At 39.2% G+C, this 25,140-nt stretch overlaps 1 protein-coding gene across 3 annotated transcripts in view; it reads left to right on the top strand.

The window, feature by feature from the left end:
- Positions 1 to 25,140, top strand: part of Ctnna2 (catenin alpha 2) — a 1,144,108-nt gene that overhangs the window by 34,959 nt on the left and 1,084,009 nt on the right. Inside the window, exons 1-2 of one of the 3 annotated variants that reach the window (XM_076566967.1) lie at positions 15,396 to 15,485; positions 23,052 to 23,107. The exons of the other annotated variants lie outside the window; for them this stretch is intronic. The gene's annotated coding sequence lies outside the window, so the exon portion shown is untranslated. Of the gene's footprint in view, positions 1 to 15,395; positions 15,486 to 23,051; positions 23,108 to 25,140 lie in introns of those variants that run through there. 3 annotated transcript variants of the gene reach the window in all.

Raw genomic sequence — 25,140 nt, 5'->3', positions numbered from 1 at the left:
GCTTCACGAAAGAGCCTATTAGCCAACTTGACCACTTTTCTGAAAGTGTGTTTATCTATTTTGATAGAAACAAATATCCCAGCAGACATCACAGCTGTCCTAAAAGCTGAGTGCTTATTTAAGTTTGTGGCACATAACATTTGTTTGTTGGTTCTCATCTGGTTTTAATTAATGAAGTGAGGGATGATGGGGGCTGCTTTCTCTGGATGGTCAACAATTCTTCCTCTTTGATAATATTGTTATGAATCTACCTTCTTGAAAGGACATAGAGGAAGTCAGCAGCTGAGTCTTAACCAAAGACCCCAAATGAAAATTGAGTTCTTTCTAGGTGTTCTTCAATTATACCATTAGTTAGAGCCAATAAGATGACCAGCTGGTTGCATCTGCAGTTCTACCATGATCCTGATGTGGGCTGGAATTTCATTTATTACCCCACTTCTATGTGTTTCTGCTCTAAGCAGGATGATTCATAAGGTCAGGGAGGCAGCACCATATTTCAGGCCACTGGATATTAATGTTAACTCTTAAAATTCCTATAATATTGGATTCTTCCTTTTTATATCTTGTATATAACATTAAAAATGACTGATTACCTATACAATCCTTCTGGGGATTGCTTTGAGTTAGTCTTTGGAGTAAAGGGGCCAGATTTTGGGGCTCCCAAATTGGCACATCATCAGATTTATTTTTCTCTGTAGAGGAAATTTGACTTTGGGCAAGTCAGCTACTCTTCGGGCAAAGACTGGTTCCAGAAAGAGACACAGCTGTGAGTCACCAGTCACACTACTCTTGGCATGTCAGAGATTGAACATCACTGTGAACATTCCTGGACATTGTTTGAGTCCTAACTGGGCCATGCATAGTTACTTTAGTCTTTATGGATGTGATGGATCATCCAAGATGCAGACCAGAAGACTAGCTTAACCACACCATGCATTTGAGAAGTGGGAACATGGCACCTGGACCATAATTCTGTTCCAAAGATTGCTCAACCTTTGTTATTATACCAAAGACTTTTCAGTATTTTCCACAGGTTCCTGGCCTGAAATATATAAAGATCGTGCAGTCTGTGATAACTTACATGACTCAGTCAATAAGGAATTTATAAGGGAAGAAAGGTTATTTAGGAAATGTTAAAAAGTTTATAACTGGCTCTTAGAGCTTACATCTACCTTGATATTTTTCTACTTTTGTCAATATATGTCTACAAATAGACCTTGGTTATTGAATGATTAGACTGATCTCTCATTCTTCAAAGTGATGATCACAGCCATTTGAGCTTTTACTACATTTAGCAAAGACGTGGAGAATCATAGCTAGCTGTTTTTGTTGTTGTTTTAATAAGCATGGTACAGGTTTATTTACTTGAATGACTCAGAATATATATTGGAAATAATATCAGTAGCTTCCTATAACTTGAGAAAATAATGATCTTCTGGCTTCATGTGACAAAAATCACTCGAGGTTGGTTTGCTTTTAATTGATGGAAATGTCTCCGTTAATGTTGCTTAGGGCTGGTACAATGAACATGATAAAAAAAAAAAAAAAACCTACAGCTAGAGAGTTCACAGGCTCTAGTTGGGTAACCCACACTTTTCATTTGCTAAGTGGGAAGATAGTAAAACAACCTTCTAAATATTGCTGTTTATACTCATAGACTCAATACACTGTTAGTCTTGGTCAGAGAAGCTTCTTTTTTCAGTGAACTACAATTAAGGCAGACATTTACAACTAGTCAGAGTGATTCGAATAAGTGTGTGTGGTTAGTGCTCAGTCCCAAACCGGACATTTCTATCAACCCATTCCAAGCTCCAATGCATATTGAAGAAGAGGAGCAGGAAGGGTTTAGGAATCAGAATATGGGAAGGAGTCCCGTGAAGCACTGTGTTCTGGACATGACATCACATTACTGTTGCAATCATGAATTCATAATATCAGTGATGGTTGTGTACACAAGACTGAGGCCTTCAGCATTCTATCCAGGATGAGGACCCCCACCAGGGGGCTATTGGCAGCTAGCTACTTAATGGTTGCCTGGGGAGGGAGACTCATTTTCTGCAATGGTCACTTTCCTATGGACCAGTAACCAACTTCCTACCCATACTCATACAAGCAATTTTATTTAAATATACTGGCTATCACACACAAACACATGAAAGTAGGAGGGTGTCTATTTGGGAAGAAGGATGTGAGAAGGAGTAGAGGTGAGAAGATGGGTAATGGATATGAATATGATCACAGTACATTGTATCTATGTATAAAGTTGTGAAAACTCAAAGACAGAAAAGTACAGGAAAATATATGTATGCAGGTGGTAGACATGAGAGAAGATAAGCTTTAGAAGATGACAGTGTAATTTTGTGCACTGTACCCTTTCCAACCCAGGCATAATTTTGTGGTTTTTCTTCCAGTAGAAATGACACACATAATTCTATCGTTTTTGAAGATAAATTCTAACATATCCAAGACTGGCCCCGAGCATTGAGAATGACTGAACTTCTGCTCTTTTTGCTTCTGTGCCCTGAGTGCTAAGGTTACAGACATGTGCCACCACACCCTTTTTGAATGGTATAGGGACTCCACCTCAGGGGCTCTGTGTATGCTAGGCATGTACTCTACTAAGGGAGCTACAGCCACAGTCCTGGCACTTGGAGTTCTACCTACTTAAAGGGAGACATGGGATTCTTTTTTATTATTAATTAAATTTACTTATTTATTTTACATCCTGACCATAGCTCCCCCTCCCTTCTTTCCTCCCATTTCCTCCCTCCCCTCCCAATCCATTTCTCTGTTTCTGTTCAGGCTTCCCATGGGTACCAACAAATCATGGCATGACAAGTGGTGGGACTAATCTCCTCCCTTTGTATTAAGGCTGGGCAAGGCAACCTAGTATGAGGAATAGGTTCCCCAAAGCCAGACAAAGTATTAAGGAGAGCCCCTGATCCCACTGCTAGGAGTCTCACAAGTAGACCAAGCTACACAACTGTCACACATACATAGAGGGCCTAAGTCAGTATCATGCAGGCTCCCTGGTTGTTGGTCTAGACACTGTGAGCTCCTATGACTCAGGTTAGTTGTCACTGGAGGTTCCTTTGTGATGTCCTTGACCCCTCTAGCTCATGTAATCTTTTCTCCCCCTCTTCAGGAAGATGCCCTAAGCTCAGCCCGATATTTGGCTGTGGGCTTCTGTGTCTGTTTTCATCAGTTAATGGATGAAGACTTTCTTATGACAATTGGGGTAGTCACCAGTCTATGAGCATAGCAGAATATCATTAGGGATCGTGTTTGGTTCTATCCTAGGTCTCTGGTCCATCCAACCTCTGGGTCCTGGCACTCTAGGCAGTGGCAGGGATGGGCTCATTCTTATGGAATGAGTCTGAGGCTGGACCAGTTATTGGTTGGACACTCCCACAATCTCCATGTCACCCCCTGCACACATCCTATAAGCAGGACAGACTGTAGGTCAAAGATTGTGTGACTGGGTCAGGGTTCCAGTTCCTCCTGGACGTCCCATCTGGTCACAGGAGATGACCAACTTAGGCTAAGCATCCACCACTGGTAAGCGTCTTAGCTGGAGTTATTCCTGTAGATTGCTGGGAGTTTCCCTTGTGCCAGGTCTCTATCTGACCCCAAAATGTGCCCTTATTTCCTCTTCCTCTGGAGATCCATGTATCTCTGGCACGCTTTGTTACCTAGCCACTCAGGGTTTGTGGACTGTAGCATGGTTCTCCTTTACTTTACAGCTAATATCCACTTATGAGTGAATGCATGCCATGTTTGTCTTTCTGGGTCTGGGTTACCTCACTCAGGATGATTTTTTTTAGTTCCATCCATTTGCCATCAAATTTCCTGATGTCATTGTTTTTAACAGCATAATATTATTCTATTGTGTAAACGTACCACATTTTCTTTATCCATTATTCAGTTGAAGGGCATCTAGGTTGTTTCCAGGTTCTGGCTATTATGAATAAAGCTGCTATGAACATAGTTGATCAAGTGTCCTTATGGTATGATTCAGCATCTGTGGCGATATTTTATTTGTGCTCTAACAAATAAAGCTTGAGTGGGGATTAGAAGAAAAAGCCAGCCACTATATTAAACATAGAAGTCAGGCAGTGATAGCACACGCCTTTAATCTGCTGGGAGGCAGAGATTCATCCAGATCTCTGAGAGTTCAAGGCCACACTGGGAACAGAGTCAGGTGTGGCGGCACATGCCTTTAACCCAGCACTAGTTAACCATAGAGGTCTGGAGGTGTGTACAGACAGACAGGGAGTGATAGAGCTGAGCAGAGAGAGGGAATGATGTAGCTAGGAGGAGAGAAGTAAGATGGCAGGGCACAGAAAAGTATATAGGTATGAGTATATAGGAAGTAGCTCTCTCTTGGGCTGAGGAATTCCTAACTGTAAGAACTTGTGGCTGGCTTATTCTAATCTCTCAGCTTTCATGCCAATATCTGGCTCTGGATTTCTTTCTTTCTTTCTTTCTTTCTTTCTTTCTTTCTTTCTTTCTTTCTTTCTTTATTTATTTATTTATTTATTTATTTATTTATTTATTTATTTATGAAGACTGTTTAGCAATTCGTGTTACACACATTTTTTGGATATATGCCCAAAAGTGGTGTAGCTGAGTCTTGAGGTAGATTTTTTAATTATTTAGTTTTATGATGGCTGGTTTCTTGAGTTCTTTACATATTTTGGAGATCAGCCCTCTTTTGGATGTGGGGTTAGTAAAGATCTTTTCCCATTCTGTAGACTGACATCTTGTTCTATTGATAGTATCTTTGTTTTACAGAAGCTTTCAGTTTCATAAGATCCCTTTTATTAATTGTCAACCTTATTGTCTGTGCTACTGGTGTTCTATTCAGGAAGTTATGTCCTGTGCCAGTGCTTTCAAGGCTACTTCCCACTTTCTCTTCTATCAAGTTCAGTGTATCTGGATTTAGGTTGAGGTCTTTAATCCACTTGGACTTGAGTTTTGTGCAGGGTGATATATATGGATCTGTTTTCATTCTTCTGCATGCTAAAATTCAGTTATGCCAGCACCATTTGTGGAAGATGCTTTTTTCCCATTGTATAGTTTTGGCTTCTTTTTTAAAAAACAGGTGTCCATAGGTGTGTGGAGTCATATATGGATTTTCTATTAGATTCCATTAACCTACCTGTCTGTTTTTATGTCAATACCACATGATTTTTATTACTATAACTCCATAGTAGAGCTTGAAATCCAGAATGGTGATAACTCTGAAAGTTCTTTTACTGTACAGGATTGTTTTAGCTATCCTGAGTGTTTTGTTTTTCCATATGAAGTTGAATATTACTCTTTCAAGATCTGTAAAGAATTGTGTTGGAATTTTGATGGGGATTGCATTGAATCTGTAGATTGCCTTTGGTATGATGATCATTTTTACTATGTTATGTTCCTGATCTGTGAACATGGAAGATCTTTCGTCTTCTGATATCTTCCTCAGTTTATTTCTTCAAAGAATTAATGTTCTTGTCAGACAGGTCTTTCACTTCCTTGGTTGGAGTTACTCCAAAATATTTTACATTATTTGTGGCTATTGTGAAGGCTCTTGTTTCCCTGATTACTTTCTTAGCCCATTTATGATTTATATATAGGAGTGGTACTGATTTTATTTAATTTTATTTAATCTTGTACCCAGCCACATTGCTGAAGGTATCTATCATCTATAGGTATTCCCTATTAGAACTTGTGGGGTGACTTATGTATGACATATAATTCTTAAAGTAAGTTTCTCCTTCTTATTGATATACCAGGGCCTATAACAAATAGCCCAACGAGTGTGCATCCAGTCTTTATTAAACTGTTGTGTCCCTGTGAGCACAAATGGATAAAATGTAAATCGAGAAAGATCATCATGATGAGATTGCCAAACTATATCACATTGAAAATACAACTGTGCTAGACACTATGTTCAGGTAACCCTCTTTTCCAAATAATATCACAATAGAGATGATTGCTGTCAGCTCATAGATGTCACAAGGGAGGGGAATCTGTCCACATTCTTAGTTTTCTGTTCTCTTTACTTTCCTTGTGAATCTGCTCTATGCCATCCCAAAGAGGCATGATATTCACAACCGCAAAAGAACAATGTGGGTATTAACCTATTGATATTTGGAATCAGGGTGTTTAAACTAATTTAGAACTATGTCATTGGATTTTCTCACTTTAGAGATGAAAGAATCATGGGCTCTGTAGGGAGAGGCAGATGAGACAGGAGAATGATAGGGTTTAGCACTTTGAGCTTAGCATCCATTTAGCAACGAGTCCTTCGTGAGCACATTTTCCATATGCAAATTAATATGTAGACAATGTTGTTTTTTTTTTTTAATTCATGGGAGTGACACAAAATTAAACAACAAACAAACAAAACCTCCAGCCAACTCTATGGGGAAAAAATCCCCCAAGCCAAACCATAGCTGCTTCTGTCTTTTGTGCTATATTCATGTTTCCTTTTCAAATCCAAAATGTGAAAGCTACTCAGTCAAACTCTGCTGTAGAGTGTACTATAGTCCAGAACATGCCTCGGAGCCTGAATAGTGGACCCTTTCCAGAAATGCATCCTATAAATGGGTCGTTCAGTCTCGGGAGGGGGAGAGATGTACCAAACTGCCTTCACATTAAGATGACTGTCACTTCAAAGTTCCCTGCTCATATAAGTTTCCATAATTAGCATGGGTGTTTTAACTGCTCAGATGTGGAATCTCTGAAGAAAGAAATTCTTACCTTTCTGCTCCTTCATTCTGTTTCACCTGTGTCTGAACATATCCCACTCTCAACTGCATCTGAAAACATTTCATAACAAGAACCAAGCCGGGCGGTGGTGGCGCACGCCTTTAATCCCAGCACTCAGGAGGCAGAGCCAGGTGGATCTCTGTGAGTTTGAGGCCAGCCTGGGCTACCAAGTGAGTTCCAGGAACGGCGCAAAGCTACACAGAGAAACCCTGTCTTGAAAAACCAAAAAAAAAAAAAAAAAACAAGAACCAGGCTTCTCTCAAGCCTTACAGTGTACCTTTGTGCCTGCTACTTGGTAACAGTGTTTTACACCAAGCTGAAACAAGGTCAGATAAAACAATGTTTAATCAGAAGATAGCTGGTTTGGTCAGACTCGGAACACAGCTTCCTGTTACCCACTGACCTTGGTGGAGGAAACGGCTCACAGAGAAAGAGCTCAGTAAGAACAGATGTGGAAAGTGTACCTACTTTGTTGACAGATAATTCAATTTCAAATTAAAATTTGAAATGCTCACTGCCGGGATGCCTTTGTGGTTTGGTAAATGGGTCCATTGGAATTTTGAAAGAGACCCATTCTGGGAATCACATTGTTGTTGAAACATATCAACCTTGGCTTTCAGGAGAAAAGGACCATAACTTTTGTTTGGGGTTTACTTGCTCATTACTTTGTAATTAGGTAGTTGGATCACTCTTTACACAGAAAGGGCCACTTTGCTGAGGCGGTACTCACAGAACAGCTTGTTTTCCTGGTAATAATGGTGGACTGGGATTGAACTGTGCCCCATCTCTTGTTGGATCTGTCTCATCACTGTTAAGAAGTTTTTAATCCATTTACCTCCTACCTGGGAAATGTTAGAAATAAGCAGTGGTTGAGATTCAAAGGATCTCTTCTGTGCAAATTGTTCTGGTTTATAGAATTGTTATAGTTGTGGTCTTGATCTACCTAATAGAATTTGTATCTGAACAGCAATGGATAGCTGTGATTTCAGTCTAGGATATCATTAAATGGATGATGCTGATGCTGATGGTGAAGATAACACCTTTTATTTTTGTTTGGGGTGTGTTGAGAACAGTAGCATGGGATGTATCTGCTGTTAAGATAGCTATTTGCCTGAGTTAAGAAAGGCAATTATTTAATACATCTTTTAATTTGTTATCAAGAGTGAGCAATGAATGGTCTTGAAGCTAGGCACAACTAATGTTAGATATTATTTCCCTTAAGAAAGTCATTTATGTGATTACCTGTTGAGTAACATTTAAATATGAAAGCTGAGGATAATAAATGTTACATAGATAAGATCAACATTAACTCATTATGCAATATTTGGCAGATATTTATTCTTTTAGGAAGAAGTTAATAAGAAATTTCTTTGACTTACCTAATCTTAATATCACATATAAAAATATCACAAAAACATTGGGCTTCACTGAATTTACATATTTTCATATCTGGTGTGAAGACATTGTACACAGATGGGTGTTTTCTGATTCTTGATGATCTAAGAAAAGGAAATTCTAGTATTTTTTTCTGTAGAATATTCTAGGACATGCCATCACTTTCTCATCATAAACCTGTATGTCCATCTTTGGAACTCAGGCCTAATTCTGTTTGACCTGCTTCTGTGACACTGGAGATCAGTCATTTTTGTTGTTATTGTTGTTGCTTATTATGTTACAATAACTTTTGACATTAAAAAACATTGCAAATTATTCTTCAGTTTTCTTTTCTTCACAGTTAAAACCTTTGGCCATAATTAGATTTTAGGCCTCAAGGATCACGTTTAGTTACCTTGTGTGCATGCGTCTCCTAGCTCTCCACTGTTCTTATTAGCCAGTGGTGCTTTGTTTCAGAACAAGGAACAGAATGTGAAGGTTGAACTCCAAAGTTTGGAGTTTAGGAGAGATCTTGGAACTGCAACAGGGAATATTTTAAAATTAGCTAATCTTTAGTTCTGTTACCTTTAAAAATGACTTCTACTCCTAACTTCTCCATTTCTAACTCTTTTCCAAGGGTTTCATTTGCATTCTTTCATCTATAGTATGAACCCATTGCTTCTTACAAATTGGAGATACTCATGGAACCTAATACATCTTGGAGAATTAACTTCCTTGCTTCAAGCTATCATTTTGCTCTCAAAGTGATAGCTCTTCTAATGGAGGCATAATCCAAAGCAACTAGTGTGACTCTGTAGTCTATCACACTGGTCATTTCTTGGCTCTTTGTGTTAGGCAATTTTCAGGTATATGACTGTATACCTGACAGGAAGCAATTTAAGAAGGAAAGGTTTATTCTTGCATACCAGGAAAAGGGTATCATTCCATCATGGTGAAGAAGACATACCAGCAGTCAATGAAGGCATGGTGATAGGGGCATGAATCATCTAGTCATGTTGCATTTGTAGCCAGGTAGCAGAGAAGGAACAGGAAGTAAAGGCAGGCTTTCAAACCTCAGTGACTGCCCAGAGATCTACCTCCTTGGAGGAAAGGGATGCTCTATCTCCTACAACTTGCACAAGGATCTCAAACATTGCCACCAGGTGGGAACTACGTATCTAAACATGAGCCTGTGGGGGATATTTCACATACAAACCACAATATCCATGGTTCATATGTACAGAAGAACTGACTAATCTGTGTCAACATGAGCTAGATAATTTGAAGTAGAAACAATACCAATTACTGTGTCAATACATGCTTTGGTTTTGAGCCTAATTAAGTGATGGCTTTCAGGTCTGGAATTCTATGTTTACCTGGATGTAAGATTTTTCTGGAAAGAACCAACCTTAATTCCATTTTATCTTATGTTGGGGTATGAAGGGTCATGACACAGAAGTACATAGATTTCCCAGAATTTTTACATCCATGCCAGTAGACAAGTAAGCAAGCATATCCAAAGAAGTACTCCTGTGTCAGAGCAGAATACTACAGCTATTAGAACATTCTGAAACTTTCTTAAGAAATTTGAATAAGCTGGGCAGTGGTGGTGCATGCCTTTAATCCTAGCACTCGGGATGCAGAGCTAGGAGGATCTCTGTGAGTTCGAGGCCAGCTGGTCTACAGAGCGAGATACAGGACAGGCACCAAAACTACACAGAGAAACCCTGTCTCAAAAAAAAAATTAGAAAAAGAAATTTAAATAATATTCTTTGTGTGGCTAAGCAGCATCCTAGGCTAGGAAGATCGTTGATCATAGATGTGCATACACTGTTTGCTAGCTCCTCACTGAATGCCATGCTATGACAATGAGTGATTCACTTGTCTAGTGATGTGAGAATAATGGTTTGTCTCATCTTTTATGCCAACCTAATGAGATTTGATTTTTTGTTTGTGATGACAATTCAGCAAACATCTGGTATGGTAAAGCTTGTAATATGTACCAGCATTCAACTTTTCATAAAATTTTAGTTACCTGTGAGCCTTTTTGTGTTCATTGTAAAATGTGCTGTTGGTATACAATAGGTGCTGAGAAAAGTCAGTGGGTTATGCTGTAAATGCTGTCCCAAGGGGGCTTTCCTACAACATACCACAACAGAAAAAAATGACATTTATGATGAAGACAAGAACATATGCATTCCATACAGAGTTGCTAAGTCGCAGTTGGCTTTAACTATTAACTTGGTACAATCTAGAGACTTTGGGAAGACAAGAACCTGGGTTAATGATAAAATACCTTGATCAGACTGACCCGTGGACATGCCTGTGCAGGATGTCTACTTGTTGGCAGCACCATCCCTGGGCAGGTGGTCCTGGATTAGATAAGAAATCTATGTGAGCACAAGCATGTGAGTGGAAAGGCAAGCAGCAGTTCTCATCGTTTCTGGGCTGACTTCCTTCAATGATGGATCCTAACCCGAAATCATAAGCTAAACAAACTCTTCCCACCCTAAGCTTCATTTTGGTGAAAGTGTTTCATCACAGCAACAGAAAAGAAATGAGAACAAGCTTCAAGTGCCAGGAGAATTTCTTTTTCATAGCGTACTAAGGTTGCCAAGGGTTCCAAGGAAATGGAAATAATAGTAGGGGACAGAGGTCCACTTAGAGCGCAAATGTTGAGCCAAATCTTGTAAGCAGAAAGACTCAGAGGTTTGTGGGAATTTGGGGGAACTATCCTTTTTCATTGGTGCTTGGGTAAAGTTGGTCACTATGGAAGTAGCTAAACAGTGGAAGCTTTGCTATAAAACTAAGGAGGGAATTAATTCCAATTAATATAAATCTTGTTTAATGTCATAGAGGTGTTTAAATTATGCCTCTGTTTGTCCCCCCACCCACTGCTAAATTGTTAGCTACTTAGAGGCTTAGTCTTTAGATTTCATGGACTCAGAACCTATTACTACAAATGGTTAAAGACAATTTTACAAGTGAATACTGAAGAACGAAGATGGACTTTACTCTGTAGAGAGCATGGCATGTTTTAGAGTAGAATTTTGGAAAATTTGAACTTTAGAAAAATATAGCTGGGTAAGAAGGAACTGTGAAAAGACCTGGGATTAAAATTAGGCTGGGAGAGACTGTTTTTAAAATGCATACCACTGTGTTTTGAATTTGGCAACCTATAAAAAAAAATCACCTAGGCACTCTTCAATAGTGCTGATTGCAGTCCAGGAAATGCAAGACTCCCTGGATGTTATGGTTGTGTAGGTGTGTGTAGGTTAGGTTCCTGTGACCTGGATTTTAACAGTGACATTTTTAATGTGTAAGTGAGGTATAGAAAGGGTATGACTCATTTCCTTATGGAAATAGAGAATAGGGGTTATACATGGGGAACATTTCAGAGACACAGCTGAGCAAACTAGGAACACACTGTTTCTTTCCATGGGGCATACCAAAGCTCGTACCTGGCTTTGAGATCTGACACCTGGGAGGATGGTGATATTTGTAGGCTACAAAGTGGAAGGACTTTGGGGCTACTGGCAGAGATTCTGAATTGCATTTCTGTAAGCAAGCGAGTAAGCAAATAGGATGACTTGAAGTGGCTCTGGTGGCAGTGGGATTCAGTCAAGCTTGGAAAACACAGAAGAATCCAGAATAGAGTGTAAGTATTACCTAGAAGAATGGAATACTCGTAACCATGACAGAAAAATAAAAAGTACTAATTAAAACAAAATTAGCATAAGCCTGACAGGCCACTAAAATTATGTATGTATGTATGTATGTACATATACAAACACCTATGTGTATATATGTTTATATATTATCACTTTTATAGACCTAAGATGGAATGTTTATGGTAGAAACTAAAAAGTTAAGATCCTGAGAAGTTAGTTCGGCTAGTGTGTGGATGTGATGCTTCCGATGACTCCAGGGCCTGACTCACTACTCTAAGAACTTTTGTGCCCTGCAGCAAAAGCAGTGGAGAGGGGAAGATTGACTGCTGAAGGCTTTGACTTTCATACAAAAAAGAAAGAAAAAAGGAAGAGGAAAGAAAATTCTAGGTTGGAGAAAAGTTGACTACAACTATCAAGTGATTCAGAGAAGTGAATTAGTGTCAAAGCTAGGCGAACTCTGCCAGCTTGGATAATTAAGAGGTCCTTAGCATTCCTCCAACTTAGAATTCAGTGAAGTGATAATGGAGAAAAATAGAAGGCAATGCACCCCAAGTTTGTTTCACTTGGTGATGGGTATGGAAAGAAGGCAGAAACAAAGGAGGGTGTCATCTGTGAATAGCCAGAGCAACAATGTCCACATAGTTAAAATACAAGATGATGCCTGGAAAAATCTGGTTGTTAGATTTGGGATGTTTCATATTATATAAGAGAAATGACACAGCACGATGAGGGGCTGTAGAAGTGGCTAAGTCCATACTATGTTTGCCAGGGAAGTTTGATGACCTGAGTTTGAATCGTCACTACCAGTGTTTAAAACAAAACTAATAGATGAGGGTATGTGCCTGTAATTTCATTGCTGGGGAGGAGACAGAGAGCTCCCTGGGATTCACTGGCCAGTAAACTTCTCTAAGTTATTAAACTGTATGTTCACTGAGAGACCCTATCTTAAAACAAATGAACAAAGGAATAGGTGATGGGTTTCCATACGTTCCTTCACCCTACATACATACCACTTCCACACATCAATGTATGTGGAATTTCTCCCTCCACTAAACACACACACACACACACACACACACACACACACACACACACACACACACACACACACACACAGTCCTTGAAGGTTGATGACACAGTTCTGTGTTAGACACATAGCATGAGGGAGAATTTGATCCCTGACATGAGCAAGGGATAGTGATACTGAAATTGACTTTTATTCAGGCTAGTGTCTGTAAGAATGAGAGAATTCATGGGGAATTGAATGCACTGTGGAAACTGGAAGGAGAGGAAGGACTTTGTCAAGTGTATGATTTCCATAGAAAATAACAGGGTGGGTATCAAGGAAAAAAACCTAGTTTATGTTTTTTGTTTTGGTTTGGTTTTTGGTTTTTGTTTCCCTAGAAAATATCTCTTGGGTCTCTCTGTGAAGACTGAGTATAAATGTAACAGGAAAAGCTGTGAAGTAGAAAACAATCCACAAAGCCTTAGACCAGTGGTTCTCGATCTTTCCAATGCCGTGATAGAGTTCCTCATGTTGTGGTGACCCCCAACCATGAAATTATCTTCATTGCTTCTTAACTGTAATTTTGCTGCTGTTATGAAGTGTCATCTAAATATCTGTGTTTTCAGATGGTCTTAGGCAGCACCCATGAAATGGTCCTTCAATCCCCCAAAGGGATTGTGACCCACAGGTTGAGAACCACTGCGTTGGATGGAAGATGGGTTGTGAGTGTGTTTTGTCCAGGGAGTGTGAAACCGGAGGTGATGATTGCCAGTGCCCAGCATTTACTCTGTGGGGAGGGTCTCCACTTGTTACACCATGAAAACAATCCCAGTTTTACTTAGCATTACTTCTTTCAGATTTGTTCCAAATTTTATCATTTTAATATTACTTTTTCATTTTTTACTGACTTCATTTGTATGAGTCACTTTATTTTTATAACCATTTATGAAGTTCATCATCTTCAAAGTATGCAACATATGCTCTTTTAGAATATTTTGAAAGATGGTGCCATGGTGCCACCATCTAATTCTAGAACATTTTCTTTAATCCACAGTCAATAACTGGAATAGTCTCTCTCTCTCTCTCTCTCTCTCTCTCTCTCTCTCTCTCTCTCTCTCTCTCTCTCTCTCTCTCTCTCTCTCTCTCACACACACACACACACACACACACACACACACACATCTCCTCCAATCCTGTTATCCACAGTCATTGTACAGATTACCTATTCTTGACATTTTATATTCTGCAACAGAAATTATTCAGTCTCATACTTTTAAAGTCTATCTTCTTGTTTAGGACATTATAGCCAAAGCTCCTGGGTAGTATCCACCAGTATTTTATTTCCTTTTGTGTCATAATAATATACCATGGTCTGCATAGCCCATGTTTTCCATTGATGAGTTGATTTTTGGTTATTTCTCACTCCTGTGCATCAGGAATGATGCTGCTATGAGAACAGCGTGCCAGCTTTTTGTGACTGTTGTAGAGTTACTTAGTGACATGGCAACTGTTTAATTTCCTGGACATCTGCCACACTGTTTTCAAAAGTGTCTGCACAACTTGACTTGCCTGAAGCAGCATGAAGGTTACAGCATCTTCACATCTTTTCTGACTTGCTATATTATATATTGGTAATTATAGCCTTCCTAGTGGGTGTGAAATAATATTGGGCTGGTACTTTTGGGGGCTGTTTGTTATGCTATATAAGTACTCTGCCACTGAGCGATATCTCAAACCTTTTCATATATTTAGAGACCGAGTCTTGCTAAGTTGCTAAGGCTGGCTTGGGATAGGGATCCACCTGCCAAAGCCTACTGATTTGCTGGGATTGTAGGTAGGCATCACACCAGTTTGTGTTTTGATCTGCACTTTCCTGCTGACTATTGATGCTGAGTGTCTTAAATGTGCTTGATGGTCAATTTATGTCTTGAGAAGGGTCTCTATTTAAATCTCTTGCCCATATTGGCTGGGATATTTGTGGTTTTGTTGTTGTTTGAAAATTTCATGCCTGTATTACATTGGGTTTTGATAAAATCAAGCATGACTCCTTGCTCCTCCCACCCCAGCTGTTTCCCAATACCTACCACTTCTCCTTCCCCAGTGCATGTACTTTTTAACCCACCTAGTGCATTTGATGCTGACAGTACATATTCTGGATATAAATCCTGTATATCGTATAAGAACAACAATGTACATGTTATTTTTATATACGTCAGTTATATCACTTACAGGTATGTTTTTCCACTCTGTCATTTTTTTTCCAGGATAATTTGAACAAGGCAGTCAGATTAATCCTTTTTTTTTTTACTTCGTTCCCATTAATCATTTTAATGAATTACTGTCTCACCCCAAAACATAGATATTTATGTGTATGTTTCCTCTTGAGAATTTCAGAGTTTAAACATTGATATGTGTGTGTTTGAAACATTTTGTCTAACTTTTGTATGTGGTGTGGGGTAGATTTGCAAATACATTCTTTGTTTATTAGAAAACATCCTTTGGTTTATTTTAAAAGACTCACTATGTAGCCCAGGTTAGTCTTAAACTATCTATTTTTCTCCTTCCACCTGCCAAGTGCAGAGATTATAGGTGTGAGCTATGACCCTTTGGTACTGATGCATTATTCTGCATGTGGACATCCCATCTCTTTGTTTCAGTATCATTGATCTTTCAAGGTCAGTTAATCATAAATTTGTAGATTCTCATTTGTTTTCTGTTATTCTTCACTTTGATTTGCCTGCATGTATTTTTGTACACTCCACGTGTGCAGTGCCCACAAATGCCACTAGAAGACCTGAGACTGGAGGAGTTATAGATGATTGTGAGCTGCTGCATGAGTGCTTAGAATCAAACTTTGGCACTCTGAAAACAAGACAGTGCTCTTAAGTACTGAGCCATCTCCTCAGACCTGTGTTCCATTATTCTTTATACCTGTATTGTTTTGTGACTGCCACAATGTTTTTTGTCACTGCCACAGTGTTTTGATAACAGTATGTTTATAATAAAATTTAAAAAAATATATTTTAGTATTGTCATAGTGATAAGTGTTTTTATTCAAAGCTGTATTTTAGAAAAAAATAATTAGGCATCATAGTTGGCTTGGGTTATGCTCTTCATCTTGACTGAAAAATTACTTGACAGGGTTTTGTAGCCCTTAATGTCTGAGAGTTGAGACAGAGGGAAAAGTGTCTTGCTGGAAATAATCACTCAGAAAAGAAATTGATGAGAATACAAATAAAAATTGGAATGAATGAATGAATACATGTGTAAATAAAACACAGCCCAGCTTTTCAGCACTACTATTTAAACAGGATGTGTGGATTTTACTGTTATTTAGTGTGACTCCTAAACATTTATGGAAATGCAGGTAGTGTGAACACAAATGCCTTCCATATATACAGTCTGTTGCTTTCCCAGCCACAGTCAAGCAGTCATGTGCTATAAATATGTGAAACACTCTCTGAAACAGTGTGATAACACTTTCCTTTATGTTGATTAGAAAGAACATATAAAGGTAAGTCAGAGGCACCTTTTTAAAATGTTGAGTCTTGTTTGATGCTTGTTTGTGCACGTGTGTGTGTGTGTGTGTGTGTGTGTGTATGTGTGTATGTGTGTGTGTGTGTGTTTGCATGTCAGAAAAAAGAGAAAGAATAAAAGAATACAGAAGAAACATTTCCTAAGATATTGCTCTTTTAGAATACATAAATGTTCACAGCAGGGTTGTTTAGATCATTCAGTGACTGAAGATGCTTGTTGCCAGGCCTGATGACCTGAGTTCAATCTACAGAGCACACAGATGGAAGCAAAGAAGAACTGACTCCTACAAGTTGTCCTCTGACCTTCACTTGCACACACCATGTACTCACACAGACCATATATATAAATGGCATGCACCTCAAGTCCTACACTGGAGGCAGAGGCAGGTGAATCTCTGTGATCTGTATGTTTGAGGACAACCTGATTTACAAGCAAAGATTACACAGAAAGAGACTGTCTCAAAAATAATCAACAAACAGTCCAAACAAAAAGCAAATAAATGTTTCAAAATGCCAATAATAAGCCATCAACACAACACTGTCTGCCCTAATATGGTGAGACTATGTTCGTTCATAGAGCACTGTGGTGATTATGAAGGTTCAATGTAAAGCAAACAAGGTCTTTGGCAATGCTGCTGACTTTTGTTGTTGTTTTGGTATTTTGGGAAACCAAAGCACCTGATGATCAGGATGGGTGCATTCTTTCCTCCTCTCAACATCACTTCCTTCTGAATGTGTCTACCGATCCACATATGTATATAAAAACACACTCATTGTACAACTAATACTAGGATTCATTGTTGGCTGTCTGGAATAGATGGGAGTCTGCCAAATTCTAGGAAATAACGATGTGTTTTTGTCTGCTTAGGGTAAAACAACAACAGCAACAACAAAACATTTTGATAAGGGAATGATATGTTATCCTTTTAACCCTCATGGCAAAAATCTGGCTGTGTTTTGGAGTTGTCCTATGTGGAACAGTGTAATGACACTATTGAGATTATATCCCATTATTATATCAATACCATTGTCTAATACCATGTATTAGCAATGTGAACACATGGCGCTCATATTTTCTCATGGGAACCTTATTTAACTCTCAAGGGAAGTAGGAGTTGATCTTAATTTATTCAAACAGAATTAATTCTATCTATAATTTAGAAATTAAACATTCATAAAAATGTGTAAAGACGTTGAATCATTTGTTGTTCTTAAGTCAGCCTGTCATTACACTGTGTGAAGCACACCAGTGTACTGATACTGTATGAGCTGGGTTTTCTAATTCAGAGGAAGTGTGATTTGCTAACATGCGCCCTGGTCGCTCAAAGTCATCACACTAAATGGTGTTGAGGCCACATTGCCTGATATGTCAGCACTTGAGTGTTTCATTGCCTGCATCCACGGGGTCTGGCCATTGCTGTTCTCTGTCCACCTAACTAAGGTTACCTCCAAGCAGCCTTCCTGGAACCCATTCTGACTTGAGTGCATCAGAAGGGGCAGATAAGAACCAGGTGCTGCTGTGTGGATGTTTGTCCACATTCCCCTGTTACATATGAATGCTGCCCTCCTTGTAATAGGAAGTGATATAGAAGTGTATGCTGTACATTTAATGATTTCAGTTTTCTTTTCAGCTGAGCAACATTTCATTGTGTATATGTATCAGATATTTACTATCTACCCATATAGAATACCTATTCTATATAGTATCAACAGATGGACATCTAGGTTGCTTCCTTATCTTAGCTATTGTGAATAGAACAGAAATGCCCAGGGATGAGCACATTTCTCTGTAGTAGGATATAAAGTCTCATTGGGTATATGCCCAGGCGTCATATAGCTGGGTCAAATGGCAGTTTTACCTTTAGGCATTGGAGAAATGTCCAGACTAATTTCCACAATACTGTCCCAAGATCAAGCCAGCCCAAATCCCAGCATAGTGGGGTAGATGGTCTCCAAGACCCATCCCTTAACTGTGGACCTGTTGGCAGCTGACAGTTGTTAGGGAAGGAAGAACCATTCTTCGAGGTTATGGCCACTAACAGGCTTTCCATGTTCTAATTTATGGCCCCACACTCAGATGCATATAGGCAGCACTAACTGGATTTGATGTATTACCAAAAAACTAAAAAGGGTATGAAGCTGGGGGTTGTTGAGAAGATGTTGGGGAAAATGGGGAGTAGTTATGGTCATATTTCATTTTATATCTATGTGAAATTCTCAAGAATAAAGAACAAAATTATTTAAATGAATGCTAAAGGGGCACTGTAAAATTATCCTGTTAAATCCCATTTTGTTATGTTTATCACATGCTTTTGAGGGCTCAACTAATGTTTACAAAATAAATGTCAATTTGAAAGTCAAGTTCTTAACATACAACTAAAAAATGTAGAACACACCCATTCCTGTCAGTGGAAGACAGCTTCCAAAAATCAAATTAATCATCACGAATAATCTCTAACACATTTAATGGAGGAGACTGAGTATTTCCAGTGGGGAGTAGCAGAGGTGACTGAGTCTTGGTTTAAATGGAAGCCTCACACCTTCTTAGTTATTTTAGAGCTCCTCCTCTCAGGAGCATGCCTGTTTGCATTGATTTTTATGACTCAAAAGTGAACTTAATTCACACCTCACTATACCAGTCTATTTTATAGCACCTCTGTCCAATGTGATAAAGGTGCTGAAAATGGTAAGTGCACATTTTTATCTCCCTCCAAACATGCCTAAATCTGGTTTATTACCTGGGACTATGACTAGAAAACTTTCCCAACTACATCCTAGTTTTTGGTTGTTGCTCCTTTTTTTTTTTAAATTAGCATAGACAGTAATGTTAATTAGATTTGGTGGCACAGTCATTCACTCCCAGCCCTTGGTAGTCAGAAGCTGGTAGACCAGTGAGCTCCAGGCCAGCCTGGTATACACAGTGATTTGCAGTCCAGGGCTACATAGTGAGACTCTCTCTCAAAAATTGAAAGGTAATGGATTTCATGACGACATACTTTGATGTGTGTCAATGTGCTTTGTTACTCACTCCCCTCCCTCTCTGTCTTCCCGACCTCTCCTCTTCCCTCTTGTTGCCCCCTCTCCTCCCAAATAGACTCCCTTTCTGCTTCCATGGTCACATGTGTTCCATTAAACTCTACTTTCCCTTCCTGTCTGACAGCATCCTAAGATCTATTCCCTCTCTTTCATGATACAGTTTCTAATAGCAGCAGCAGCAGCAGCAGCATTATCATATCACACACACACACACACACACACACACACACACACACACACACACAAATACAGATCCTGAATATGAGAGAAATCATAGAGTAATTGTCTTCCTTAGTCTGACTTATCTCACTTAACAAAACACTTTCCAGGAGCTGGAGAGAGAGCTCAGAGGTTAAGGGCACTGATTGTTCTTCCAGAGGTCCCGAGTTCAATTCCCAGCACCCACATGGTGGCTCACAACCATCTATAATGAGATCTGGTGCCCTCTTCTGGTGGATGGGCATACATGCAGGCAGAACACTGTATGTGTAATAAATAAATTAAAAAACAAAACAAAACAAAACCCTACTTTCCAATTTGTTCCATTTTACTGTAGATTTCATTTTTCTTCATGGCTGAACACAATTCCATTATATGTAAGCAGTACATTTTCTTTATGCATTCATCTGTTGATGGGCATCTCACTGGTTCTGTTTTAATATGTGCACATACCTTTGTGGTGGTTTGCTAGAAAGTTCAGAATGGATAAAGGTGATTGCTGCCAAGCCTGTGTTCAACCTCCATGATCCATATAGTGGAGAGAGCACCAACTTCTGCAAGCTGCCTTTTGACCCCTGCATGTGTGGTCTGTAAAAGTAATCCCTCCTACATTGACACAGTAAATAAAAATATAATAAAATAAATGTACTCAAGAGACTAAATAATGAATTAAACCATTTTAATGAAACCTTCTTTCATTTGCTTTTTCTTTGGTTATTTTACACTTAAGATCTGGTAATCCTGGCAGAAACACAGCAAGCCCCAGTACTGTGTGTCTGTGGGGTGGGTGGGAGAGTGAGGACATAAGTGAGGGAGTGGCTTGATCAGGCCAACACTGTAATTGTTTGTAGTTAAGAGTTTGGAGAAGGATCTTGATGACCTTGTCTGGAGACAGGAAGGAGGAGATTTATTGTCACAGACCCTGCGAAGGCAGTGACCTGACAACACATCGGTGATAAGTTAGAAACTCATGGAAGAATTTGAGGCACATTACAAAGAAAAGGCAAGGTGTGGTGCATGCTTTAAATGGCAGTATTCATGCGGCAGAGGCAGGAAGATCTCTAGTTCCAGTGCAGGCTGGGCTACATAGCAAAATTCCATTATAAAAATAGTAGCAGCTTTGGTATTTGCTAGTTGATGGACAGAAGTTATGAATGAAAGGAAGAATCAAGATTTATTATCAGGTTTCTTTATGCTCAGCTTTTGGAGTCATGTACAAGGAGACAGGGCTGTTTTGTGATTAAAATGAAACCAGTTAGGATTTGATTCACCTGAATACAGTATTTAGCAGACTGTTGCAGACAGGAATTTAGAATTCATTTAGTGAAGCGGCAATAAAGGTTTTCCAACCAAACTACAAAGAGGAGAGAGAGCTAAGGATGCACTCGTGAAAGCTGTGAGCAGCCATGAAACAGGTAGATAAAATAGTGTCCAAGAAGACTAAATAAAGCAGCATCCCAGAAAGGTAGACAGAAAATGAGGAAAGTGGGAAGCTGTGCAGCAGGCTTTGGGCAGCAGGCAGGTCTAAGGGCAGTGGCATCATTAAAGTGAAGCAGCAGTGGGAGACTCTCTAAAAGACATTTGTTAGGCAGTCAACAAAACAGCATCGCCAGGGGCTTTCTGTGCAGAAAGGTCTTCCAATAATCTCTTAGTCAGCCACTAGCTTAAAGCATCTTTCATGAAAAAAACCACCATCCTGATATCTTAATCCAGCACATATCTTCTAACCTTTCCAACTTTCGGAATTGAATACTGTAAAGAAAAACCATTTTCACACAAGGAAGTGTGTGGGGGGTGGAGGGCAACATACTTTAAGTTTAACTACATAATTCACAGAAAAAAATTTTGGTCTTTCAGGTGAAGAATAATTTCATTAAAAGAAAATGGGGATTTTAATGTTACTAATTAGAATGGCTCTTTATTTTTATTTCCAATGAAGGCATGTCTGGTAAATGTTTGAAGTTTAACCTTGATCTATGACCCAAAAGATGAAATACTGACACCCTTAAACTATTAATTCAAAAGTAAAATTGTTTTGATTTGAGGGTGTCTACTCCTCTGTGTGTACACCACATACTTGCAGGGACCCAACAAAGCTGGAAAATGGTGTCAGGTCCCATGGAGCTGGAGTTATAGGCAGTGCAAGCCACCTGCTGAGAGTGCTAGGAACTGAACTCAAATCTTCTGCAAGAGCAGCAAGTGCTGTTCCCTGCGGAGCCATCTTTCCAGGCCTTAAAATGTTTCTTTGCTTTTATTTTCTCAGTGTTGGTTGTGCACACAGACAAGCATGTAGTCAAAAAGAGATAGTTATTCCAATGAAAGAAAATATTAGAAGATGATGAAATATACTGGTAAAATGTTGGTGATGGGGAGATAAAAATCAATCCTGGAATTCTTTCTTCCTTTTTTGCTTGATAGTCTATAATCCACATGTTCCTAGTGTATTAGTGTGGACTACCTTCAAAGTCATGCTGTATTTTGAAACAGAGTTGTTTGGAGTTCTTTATAAGTCTCCCTGAATCTAGAATTCTACTAAAACAATATATGAAAACCAATATTGCTTCCTAATAATTTACTAAGACATTGACACACATGACAAAATAGGAAATGGTCAACCTTGGTGAGATTATAAATTAAAAAGAGGTATGAGATAGAAACCATATGTGTTCATGCTAAGCCACAGGAAGGACACAAGTCCACTAAAACAGGTGCTTTAAAATATACAACTGAGGAAGAAAGTGATTATTTTGATTTAGATTTATTTTGCTTAATTTAATTTTGATTTCTGTGTGCCTGTGTGTGTGTGTATTTGTATGTGTGTCAGACACATGCAGGTCCCCACAGAGGCCAGTAGTAGGCATCAGCAGTTGTGAACCACCTGATGTCTCTGTGCTGAGGACCAAACTCAAATCTTTGCAAGAGGTACAAGTGCTCTTAACTGCTCAGCCATCTCTCTACCCCAATAAATTTGTTTTGTTTTTAATTATGTATCTCTATGTGCCTATGTGTTGGTATGTACATAGGAGTGCAGTGCCCACAGGAGTCAGAATAGGGCATCAAAATCCCCTGGAGCTAGAACTAAAGGTAGTTGTAAGCTGTTCAATGTTGGTGCTGGGAACTGAGCTCCAACGCTCTGCAAGTGTAGAGTGTGCTCTTAACTGCAGAGCCTGTTCTCTGGTCCTGAAAAAACGGTTCCTTTTGCTAAAGGACAAAGCTGAGTTTAGAAAAGAGATTTGTTCCATGAAGAGATCTTGACCAATGGTTCCAGAGCTTTGAGATGGCAGGAGCCTGGTTTAATAAAGGCCTACATTTAAGTCTTATTTTTTGAAGTTGCTATCGTTGGTCATGCTTTGTTTGCTTCGTGTATTTTGTCTCTTTATTTTTGATGAATGAATAGTGTCGTCTTGTTTTTTCTTTTATTTTTAAAGAACTTTATTCTGGTTCTTCTAGATATTTTAGGCACATCTGGTCTTTATCCACATTTGCCAGTCGAATGACCGAATAAGGTAAGTGCTGGCTGGTGCACTTGACTGACTACATAGCCTTTGCTGGGGCTGCAGTTTGAGACCAGGTGAGTGTAGCCTATGAGGGCTGTGAAGGTGGTACCAGGTTCAGTTAGTGGGAAGAAGCCAAACACTAGGTAAGAGCCCTTGGCCCGAATGAAGAGTTGTCAAGCAGTGCAAACTGGAAGACCCATCCAGGAACAAGTGGATTGATAGGAATGAAAGGCAGTGGTACCTGGACAGCAAAGAAGACTTCAGTATGTCTGCCAAGTGGTAGGAAAGCAGCTAAGTCCTGAGGCACAAATACTGTCAGGGAATGTGGTGGAACTGACTTAGTGAATATACTGGGCTGTAAGAAAAGGAGGTGAGAATAAACACAGAGAGAGGCTCTGCAGTGCAGGCATACCACATATTAAAGTACTAGAATTTCCCTCTTTGGGAAGCACCGTGAGTTATGAAAGAACTCTACAGCTTTGCTTTCTAACTGTGGGAGTTTGAATGTAATTGGTCCCCATAATCTCATAGGAATTGATAGTCTTAGGTGTGGCTTTGTCAGAGTGGGTACGGGCCTGTCCGAAGAAGTGTGTCACTGTTGGGGTGGGCTTGGGCTTTAAGGTCTCTTTTGGTCAAGCTTCCCTCAGTGTGACTTACAGCTGACTTCCTGTTGCCTGCAAGACATAAGACTCATGGCTCCAACATTGGATCAGCCTTCACACTGCCATGCCCCCCGTCATGATGATAATGAACTGAACCTCTGAAACTGTAAGCAAACCATCCCAATTAAATGTTTTCTTTATAAAAGTTGCCATGGACATGTGTCTCCTCACAGCAATAAAAACCCCCAATTAAGACACTGCCTAAGCCTTGATACCGCATCTCAGCAAGCTGCCTGCCCATAAAAACAAGAATGTGGCTATCACAGCTGCTTAATGCTGGTGTCTGTACAGGAAATCCTTTGCCTTATTCATTGATACCCTTTAGTGAAGTTATACCCAGCATCATGCAGGTTTGTAGCAGGAATAGGATGAGATTTCATTTTTAAAATGTCTATTAGATAAGGGTGGTGGAGAGGCAGATCAGCAGTTATTAAGAGCATCTACTGTTCTTTTAGAGACCTGAGTTTCGTTCCCAGCATCAGTATTGGCAGTCTCACATTGCTTGAAACTTTAGCTGCAGGGGTTCCAATGTCCTCTTCTGGCTTCTCTGAATACCACACCCACACGTGCATACCCCTACTCAGACCCACAGCATGCACACATAATTGAAAATAACATCTTTAAAAAATGGAGTCTTTTATAGTAAGTATAAAATATTAACCTTTTATATCAAAAACTCTTTCAGAACTAAATGCTTGGTATCTATTTTTGGGATATCTGGGGTATATGTTTAAGAAATATTGTTATATTAAGAACCTATAGATGGAAGTTGCTGATTATAACCAATCAACAAAGGAGAAGACAGTGGTAGCTGCAGATAACTCTTGGAATAATTGAGCCACAGATCACACAAGCACTTTAATAAATTAGAAATGATGGAGGAAAATCTGTCAGTTTCATGTGGGGCACATTCAGGAAAGGACATATAAGAATAACACAGCTGTAAATTTAACATGTGAAAAAATTTATGTTTATTAAGTAAGGTAGGGGCCATGGTGGACTGATTAAGTATGAATTAGTTACCTGTTTTCTTTTAAATGAAACATGTAGATTACATACAGTTCCAAGTTATAAAGATAATGAAAAAAATGTAATCCTGACTCCAGGAGACCAGTAAAGGAGAAAATACAAGAAAACTTACACTGTAAAGTGAACATATTGCATTCATAGGCAGATGCTATTTTCCCCAGATTGTATCCATTTAGTCCATGGGGATGATTGAAAGGACTGCATGATAGACAGTTCCTCAGTATTTTATCCATCAGTGACCGCCTAGTTTGCTTCTTCTTAAGTCATTTTCTTTTTTTTTTTTTGTTGTTGTTGTTTTGTTTTTCGACACAGGGCTTCTCTGTGTAACAGCTCTGGCAGTCCTGGGACTCA

This window comes from Peromyscus maniculatus, chromosome 3, assembly GCF_049852395.1.
Source record: "Peromyscus maniculatus bairdii isolate BWxNUB_F1_BW_parent chromosome 3, HU_Pman_BW_mat_3.1, whole genome shotgun sequence".
Taxonomy (NCBI): domain Eukaryota; kingdom Metazoa; phylum Chordata; class Mammalia; order Rodentia; family Cricetidae; genus Peromyscus; species Peromyscus maniculatus.
Note: the sequence above shows the minus strand (reverse complement) of the source record. Positions and strands in the feature narration are given on the sequence as shown.